At 47.3% G+C, this 6,015-nt stretch overlaps 1 long non-coding RNA gene across 1 annotated transcript; it reads left to right on the top strand.

Moving 5' to 3' along the window:
• The first annotated feature begins 2,285 nt into the window (after positions 1-2,285).
• On the top strand, positions 2,286-2,866 carry LOC144163800 (uncharacterized). Its single transcript, XR_013320971.1, has 3 exons — positions 2,286-2,525; positions 2,601-2,762; positions 2,828-2,866. It is a non-coding gene; the product is annotated as an uncharacterized LOC144163800 (long non-coding RNA).
• The last annotated feature ends 3,149 nt before the right edge of the window (positions 2,867-6,015 follow it).

The following is a 6,015-nucleotide window of genomic DNA, read 5'->3' as shown; positions in this document are numbered from 1 at the left end:
GCCGCCAAGAGACCGCTTCGAACGACAACTACGGCTTTTGTAGCCTCCGGTGGCACCCGGCGCAAACGCAGTAGCGTTGCCAGAAGGCGCACGCCCAACCCGCCAAGGCACCGACGGTAGCACGTTGGCAGTTCCTACACAGTTGCAGGCCACACTGGTCCGCAGCTGGATTCCTTTCCGGGGGCCCTATTCTCGACTGCACAAATTGCCGGCAATTCAGGCAATTTTCCGGAAGTCTTTTCTGATTGGCTTTCAATTTTGGTCACGTGCTTCCGGTTGACAAAGCGGTTGTGTGTGCTGTCGTCATTTTGACGTTTCATGTCGTCTACGGACACCAGTTCTAAAGTTTGCCTTATTTCTCGTTACTAAAGGCGCATAATTATTGGCCGGCAATGAAAAACCAGACTAAATGCAGCGGACATGACAACGTAAGCCTGTCTTTGCTATTCAACAACAATACTGCTTGTAATACACACCCCCTCTGTGATTAGCTGAGAAGGCGTGACGTAATTTAAACAGTTGGCGGGAACGATTACGTCATGCATTGGCAACTTCAGCCTGCGTAACAGTGACGTAATGCTACGTAACAGCTTGAAAATGGCCCCTGTTTTTGTCGCAAAATACAAGCAAAATAGGGCACAATATTGCCGCGGCTTACGGCGCCGCGAAATGTGCGGCAATTTGCAGCAGGCGCAGTTTCGCATGCGCGTTTAAAGCATGTTTTCTACCGAAACAAATTATAGTTTCAACTGCTTCCACGTCAACGATCATGGAACATACAAATAACACGCAGTATTTTGCTTTTATGTTTGGCAATGAAATAAAAATTATTTGTTTGGCGTAACCGCAACATAAGAGGGCAGTACAAGCCTCTCCATAACAAAGAGAACCCAATGCATGGCATTGGGTTCTCAACTCAAGAGAAAAATAACAATGAAAAGTGACTATTTAGTTCATTACAGCAATTACAGCACTGATTGCAGTCGAGCTTGACGAATGAGTGAATCGGCGACATCGGTGCGCTCCGCGGTTATCAAGCGTAGCGCTTCGCTGCTCTTATGTGTCATAGAAGCGATGGTCGCGGCCGTCTTTTTCTGTGATCACGCCATAAACTTGTAACATAGCAGCAGACGATGGCGTAGCGGCGGTGGCGGCAGGGAAGGTGATAACGCAACAAAGCTTGCATTGAAGCAGAGAGCCCAGCTATGTTAATAAAAGCGATTGAAAGAAATAAATAGATACGGTAAAAAAATTGTGTGATGTTCTTTAGCTCGACATCCGCCTTTCGCTCGCTTTTGGATCAACGTTGCCCGATCGCCTTGTGGTGTTGGCGCCAAATTTGACCTCCAGAAATGTGTTTTTCTTGTCAGCCTCAGCTACCATCTTAATTTTTATAGTACATGCCAAGTGTTTTTATATCTTTCTTGCACAATATTTGATACCTTGGTAGCGATCTTTATGAATGACTCGTCAAATTACATTGCATGTCGTCATAACTATAGGTGCAGCACATCACTGATTGCTTACGTCGTGCTTACGCAAAAAAACATGGGCGAAATACCGGCAATTTGTGCAGTCGAGAATAGGGCCCCGGGCTTATCTGGAGGGCGAAAAACAGATGCACGCTGAAATCTGTGCTCGTTCCTGTCGTCTCGCTGCCGCCAAGTCAGGCAGCGACACCAAAAGTAAGGCAGAAAACAGTGACGCACAAGATTTAGCCGAGACTCACCTCCGAGACGTAGAAGCCCCACCTGTCATTGACAATTATGTCTGGGAAGGTTGAACCAGGACCACAGGAAAGAAGAAAGGGGGAGGTGTTGGCACGCTCATTAAACAAGGGACCGACTTGCAGAGAGTGCATGAAAGCTGTAAAGAGCACCTATGGGTTAGAGGCACCATAGAGGGGAAAAAACATGGTTAGGAGTGGTGTATCTGTGGACCGGAAGTCGTGCTAGGAAGGAAAATGGGAAAATGGTTAACTGTTTCAGAAGAGATATAAACGAGTTCAAAGATTCGGGCGAAATAATCATAGTTATAGATATGAATGCCCATATAAAGAAGGATTTCATGGATACACAGACCACAACGGTTCTCTAGTGATAGATCTGTCAGGAAAACCGGCTTGTAATAGTAAACACGGAAAGCAAGTGTGACGGGAAAATAACGTGGGAAAGCGGTAACAGACAGTCCAGCAAAGACTATAGGGGCGTACGACTCAAGTTTCGCCGCGCGCATGCAGCGCCGTTTCCTCCCCTGGCGGCCGTTGCTCCCATTTCATTGCCGCACACGGGGTGCGCTCTTCCGCAGATTCGCTTGGAGTACGCAGCTTGCTGCTTCGCCGTGATGAAAACTAGCGCGCCTAAGAGGAAAAGACAGGGCTCTAAATATTGTTGTGTAGTTGGGTGCCACAACAGCGTCGCAAACACGAAGAGAAAAGAGCCCATCGTCAAGTTCTATTCGTTTCCCGGCAAGTGGTACGAGACAGACCGCCGAGAAGCCTGGATTAGGGCTGTGCGGCGGAAAAAGTGAGTGATCATTTCTCTGCCTTTCTCCTGTCATTCAGTAGCTGAACTGCACTAAATTACCTTACTTTCTAATAGCTCTGATGGCTCCCCGTGGCTCCCCCCAAAAAACACACGAATATGCAGCAGGCACTTCGTGAACAATGCAAAGAGCGAGAGCCAGGCCAACCCAGCCTACCTGCCGACTCTGTTTCCGGATGTTTACAAAAAGCGGCGGGTAAGCGTTGAGAGACACGAAAGGTAAGATAAAGGGTAGAATCAGCCAGATTTCGCACTGACTTATACTCGCCCAGCTTTTACCGCAGGTGGGCAAAGCGGAATCGATCAGCTGCAAAAAATTTGACCCGTGGACGTGCTGTCGAACGCGTTGGAAGCCGACTGCTCGCCAGAAGCGGATGCGCAATCACAAGCCCGGCCGCGGCGGCCGCTTTTATGACGCAGGCGAAAAGCAAAAACGCCCGTGTGTTCGAGATTTCGGCACACGTTAAAGATCCTCAGGTGGTCAAAATTAATCCGGAACCCTGCACTACGGCACGCCTCGTCGTCTGTGTAGCGTCGGCGCGTTAAACCTCATAATCAATCAATCACGAAACCACGGTGAAAAGAGGAATCGAGCGAATGCATTCCTAATCAAAATACCTGGTAACAGGTCCGCGATGGTCTTGTTCACGTCCCACTTGGGTTTTTTCGACGGTTTTCCCCACTGCTGGGGTCTGCTTGTGCAGGTATCGTCAGTTGCCTCATTCACGTAGGCGCACACAGCCGCGGCATGCTTACAACGGCCGGTTATTCCCGCCTTGCAAGAGCACGTCCCGGAGGCTACGGACCGTGTGTGAGCGCAGATCTGCATGCGAAAAGTCAATTTAGTATCACCACCTTTGTGTACTTAGCCTCTGAGCGCGAATACATACGACAAGAGCGCTAGAAAGAACACAAAAAAGAGAAAGAGCGTTTACCTTCATACGCACATCGTAGACGACGTTGTCTTGCACTTGTGAAACGCACTTGGCGTTCAGCTGATGCTCGTCTGCTTGTATTACCTCCTCCACCGCAAACACAAGTTTCACGAGTAGCTTTCCTTTCTTCAGGGTCGCCTCCCTAAAAAATAGCTCACAGTTTTCGAGAGGAAGGAAGCCGCAGTAGAATGCCAACGTGTTAGTCGCCATTCAAAACCAGCAGCGGCCGCACGGAAGCTCGGTGCGCGTACGGCAATCTAGGGCGGTTCTCCGCCGCGCGCAGCGCTGCTAGTATCGCTCCGGCGCGCCACCTGGCCCAGCCGTACGCCCCTATAGTTTAGTATCCGAGACAGTATACGGAAAACTGCGGGAAATGAGGATAGATGAAAATGGAACAGACAGCTTAGGAAGCGACCACAAGCGGCTTAGCTTGCACTTTGGAGGCGCAACCCGGACAAATCTAGAAATAGGTACAATATGAGGAACTAATTTGAACAATGAACAGTTAAAGGTCCTCGCTCATAGATCGGAAGATGAAATAAATAAATACCCATACAAACATTGGGATTATAAAGAAATGATTGCGTTCATAAAGGGTAAGATGAATGAAGCAAAGCAACGAAACCTATGGAAAGGGAAGAGAAAGCCGAGAAGCTGGTGGCATAAGAAAATAAAAGAGGCTACTGACCAGCGAGGAAAGGCGTCGAGAGAACATAGAGAAGCAAAAAGAACTGGTGTGGAACCGGAGGTAGGGAAGCAGAAATGGGATATCTACCGTGGGAAAAAACTAGAAGTGCAGAAAATGGTGCAAGGAAACATCAAGCAGAAGATTGAGCAAGGGAAGGCAGAGATATGGAAGAAGGACAAAAGCCCATCCAAGAAGTTTTTGAACCATATAAAATTACTAAGCTCAAAAAACGATAACCATCAAAAATTCCTGATTGGTGAGGAGTGGAAACATTTAGAAAGAGAGCACGCGTTGGCGCATATTCATCGAGTGACGATGATGAAGGTTTGTGTTTCATGGCGCAAGGCCGACGAGGGCAAAGAGCGCTAGAGAGGTTATTTAATGAAAAGAAGTGATTACCACAAAAGGTAGTTATAAAACGCGTAAACTGCACATAGTAAGATCAATAAAGATAATGGTGATGGCTGGTGTATAGGGCCAGATTTGATTATGCATGATAGGAAATGAGGTTTAAAAACTTGACATCTGACAAATACTTAAACACGCGTTTCACAGAAACCATGACATTGTCACACAGAAACAACGACGGGTGTAGTTGAATATGTTGTCTGTAGAGTTCTCTGAAGAGTTTGCGTCGTGTAGTGTTGAGTGCCTTAGATGCAATGAGGATGTGTATCACGGATAGGCCCTCCCCACACCTGCTACACACGGGTCTTGGAGATCCCGTGAGCAGTTGCGAGTGCGTTACATGCGTATGGCCTATCCGTAACCTAGCTAAGGTAACTTCAATGTGCCTGTTGTGTGAGTCAGTAGTGTATTGTCCCAAGTGTGGTTTTATTACGTGTAGTTTGTTGTCTGTCTATTCGCTCCAGTCTGCTTGCCAAGTTTTACGGAGTTGTTGTCTAATGTGTGGCTTGAGGTCTGTGTAAGGTAGTGTTGCCATGTCTACTGTGTTTCGGAGTGCAGCATTGGCGGCCATTCCATCCGCCAATTCATTACCGCCAATGCCAGAGTGGCCTGGCACCCAACACACAGTCATCCCAAGGTTTGAGGAATAAGCTACCATAATTGTTTTGAAGACAAGATTAATGGCATGGTTTTTTGATGACTTTCCGGATGATAATGCACGGACGACGCTCAGCGAATCTGTATAAATGATGGATGTAGGAATATGATGTTCAACTATGTGACTTGCAACCAAAAATATGCCATATGCTTCTGCCGTAAAAATACTTGTCTTTACATTCATTGTTCTAGGTGCTTCGACATTGGGACCACGCGCAGCACAAGACACTGCAGTGAACGTTTTAGATGCATCGCTGAAAAACTCTGCAGCCCTGTATTTATTCTGCAGATGCATGAAATGCTGCAAAATCCCACTTCTTGGTGTCCTGTTCTTATTGTATCGTATGAAAGACAAGTCACATGCCACAGGACGAAGATGCCATGGTACTACAAGATCAGTGTGAGATGATTTGAATGTGTCTAAGAGGGAGACGTCATGAATAGTCACCTCGTCTCTCACTCTCTGCGAGAAAGGAACAGGAATCGATGGGCAGTTTAAAAAGAGTTGAGTTGTGGACGTATCAATAAAAGCCAGTTTAAAGGGATGGTTATTCATTGATGAGATTTCGGAGGCATATAGGAGGTCAACAAAAGTTCGCTGGTACGCTAAGCACCATTTGTTGCACTCGGCATAACGACTGTGGACAGGACTGGTACGGAACGCCCCACAAGATAGGCGAAGCCCTAAGTGAAGCACTGGGTCGAGCATTTTAAGTGCTGTTTTTGTGGCTGACCCATACACAACGCTTCCATAGTCCAACCGTGACCCTTCCAACGTGGCAAA

The sequence above is a fragment of the Haemaphysalis longicornis genome, unplaced genomic scaffold, assembly GCF_048455015.1.
Source record: "Haemaphysalis longicornis isolate Haplotype H1 unplaced genomic scaffold, Haemaphysalis longicornis Haplotype H1 scaffold_1, whole genome shotgun sequence".
In the NCBI taxonomy this organism is placed as follows: domain Eukaryota; kingdom Metazoa; phylum Arthropoda; class Arachnida; order Ixodida; family Ixodidae; genus Haemaphysalis; species Haemaphysalis longicornis.
Note: the sequence above shows the minus strand (reverse complement) of the source record. Positions and strands in the feature narration are given on the sequence as shown.